The following is a 3,266-nucleotide window of genomic DNA, read 5'->3' as shown; positions in this document are numbered from 1 at the left end:
AGCGTCGGACACAGCTCGACCTATCGAATTCTCTAAATTATGTATGTGGGACCACCGAGCGAGCTGAAATGATGTGGTAGCAAGGCTTGCAAAAACTGAAGAAACAAAGAATAATTGTTGCAAGCGATAACATAAAATTAGGGATAGCACTGGTTAACTATAGCGGGCGTTAAAGGTATATATGTGAACGTGAGCACCTAAGCAGCCACAGCTGTTTTCTCACACTTCGCCGGTCACAAAGCACGCGGAACGTTCACTTTTATGATATGGTACGTTTACTCGGTAGCACGGCAACAGAATAACATGACCGCAAATGTAAGCACTTCTGTGTCCTTCGCTTTCGATATTAATTTTAATGATACCTTGGCGGCCGCATCTGATACTAAAGAATACAATGGAAATGATCACGGTTGGCGTGTTTACGCTATATGTACACGCTGCTGGAACTTGTACAAGCGCCAGGAACCTTGTTGCATACACTCTTATTCAAGTCCCGTATAACGTCCGGCACATAAGCGGCCCATTTTTATTCTACCACAAGGTACTCCATATAAGCGGCCCTTCAATCGCCATTAAGCGTGACAAATTCTGCGGTGACGGGCTGGGCCCGCTATATGCGGCCGCGAGCGGACGCAACGCTTATATGGAGCCCGCGGTTTATTGACGCGAAAATTTCTCGAGCGGACGCAACGCTTATACAGGGCCCGCTGTTTTATGCGGGAAATTGAGATCGGCGCCGCGGCGAGAAGCGAGAGAGCGCCGAGCGAGCGTCGTGTAGTGTTTCCTGTGTTGGCGCCGGATGCGGTCGGTGAACTCGAGATACAGCATACAGCCAATACAGCCAGCGGCTCCCTGACCTTGGCAATCATATCTGATTTCGTGCGAAGCACGTGCTTTGGAAACGCAGCGGCCGTGCCGAGTTACGTCAGTCGCCTCATGCTGCCTCGTTCGCCTCGCACCGTCTTTGTTTAAAGTATACAAGTTCGTATTGTAGACGTGCCTTTGTTTTTGTTTACTCGTGAATACGCAAAATTGTCACGCAAACAACGCCCGCGACGTCTACAAACTCAACGTGCGGGAAGTTTTCACCTTTGATCGCGTTCTCTCCCTGCTCACGCTGCTGACTTATCCCCTCTACAGTTCTCTCTCCCATGCGCGTCGAGCGGTGTCCGTCTCTTTTGCGCCCGCTCCTCTGTTTTCGTTGAGAATTCGGTCCCGCGATCGTCTTGGCGTGCTTCAACGTTTCGGCAGTGCCGATCAGGCCGTGCTGCGTGGGATGTACACCTCGACCGACGTCAAAGGCATTCAGAGAGGAGCGTGCAGTTATGATGGCACGTGTGAGTGCAAAGTGTGTCAGTGCGATGTGAGTGTGAGTGCATCAGATTGCTCGCGTACAGCCGCCAGCCAGGGGAACCAGGCGTGCCACATCAAGTTACCTGGTGCTCCTACTGCGGGCACTGCCCCGTGAACCATGCACGACTGCGTGAGTTTATTTCGATGCTCCCAATCTTGTGTTGTGCTGTTAGAAACAAAGCACCGCTCCTAACGAGTCTCTATAGATCTGTGAAACGCGCATCGGAAGAGCCTCTTGCTCGGACCTTTTCTTCGAAATGCATGAAGGTCGCAAATTGTCAGAAAGCGAAACACTGTTGCTCACTATTATGTGGTTCGCGAATGAAGAACGATATCAAAGCAGCATCTGCAATTGTGCACCTGAAGCGGATCTATCTCTCATATATTGCTCAAAAACGGAACCAGTATTGTACTTGCATGACTATCGTAAAACGTTCATAAACAATGTAACTATTTATCTGCGTTAAGGTATCTGCAACAGATAAAACTTAGATATTTGTTTCTGGTGGAGAGTTGATAAATTACAATTAAGTCTATAGCTAACTCATTCCATTGAAGAATTTTCTTTCGCACGACAATTTTGTCACAATTATGCAGCAATCTTCGGCGCAGCATATGAAATAAAAAAAAAGCTATTCTATGTCTGACCAGACAACAAATACATATGTTTGTCAAGACCACGTTTAAAGGAGATATTCAGGGTAATTTTTACGCCCAGTTATGCTGTATGCAAACACAAAATACTTTTGAATACAAGAATGTTTTTCTGCAAAAGAGCTTTAATTTCAATGAAAGAAAGACAATATTCAATAAGCAAGTGGTTGCACCACTCTCAGACGTGTGCATTGACAGCCGAAATGACCCGCAAAGTTGTGATATTAGTCTATATACAACAGCACCATTCACTGCATGCATCTGTGTACACAAAGAGGGCCCTTTGAGTCTGCTAAAGTACTCTGACATTGACTTTGAATGTAATTTGTATCATTCACTCAACGAAAAATTATATATCAAATTTCAGTATTAGAACATCCATGTAGATTGAAGTTTGTTTCCTTGGTGCTGCAAAGAATATTGATATTAGCCTATGTGTAGCCACCTTACATGCGTAGCCACCTTACATGATGACTGGGAACTGCTGTGTATCCTAGTGTGGACATGGCCTTCAGTTTTTTCAATGTGGACTCTGTCGCTACGTCCACCTTGTTTGTAGCAGAGTTCCTTTTCTGCCATTGAATAGGGTCCAATCAATTCCTTTGTTTAAAATAGTTTAAGATAGTTCAAGTACATCTGTATGCACAAAGGCGTACACACATAAGCAATCATGTAAGTCAATGTAGGCAATCCATTTGGGCCTTTTTGATTGTCCTGTGGTTCTTCCATTTCCTAACAGAAACAGAAACCAGGTATTTCCAGGTTTGCCTTGTGAGCGTGATACTACAGCACTCAAGTTTAGTGCAAAAGGACATGCCCAACACACATGCCATCTGTCACAACCTATGATATGTTATCACTGAGAGGTGGCTTCAGCCTACTATTGAAGCAAGCCAAGGCTCTGCTTTCCATAACTTGTGGTCTCAGTACACTCATTTGGCTGTTGTTTTTACCCATTTTCATGGAACAGATATATGATATGAACATTTCGCGCGAAACACAAAGAAACGCTTGCTTATACACTTGTGAGATCTGACATTGTACTTGTGGCTGCTTTGAATGCGTTAGCAAAATTTCAAGCAGTGGCACCTATAGCTGTATATCGGGGTTGCTGAAACAGCTTTATTTACTGTGGCATAAACCACGCCCATAAAAATCTCAATTTATGCATGGTTTTGCATATAAAGCTTGTAATATTTTAGTGCTGGCATTCATCCATCCACTACCTCTGAATTGTTAGCTTTTTGTATAAAGATGTG

This window comes from Rhipicephalus sanguineus, chromosome 3 (assembly GCF_013339695.2).
Source record: "Rhipicephalus sanguineus isolate Rsan-2018 chromosome 3, BIME_Rsan_1.4, whole genome shotgun sequence".
Classification (NCBI taxonomy): Eukaryota; Metazoa; Arthropoda; class Arachnida; order Ixodida; family Ixodidae; genus Rhipicephalus; species Rhipicephalus sanguineus.
This window is presented reverse-complemented; position numbering follows the sequence as displayed.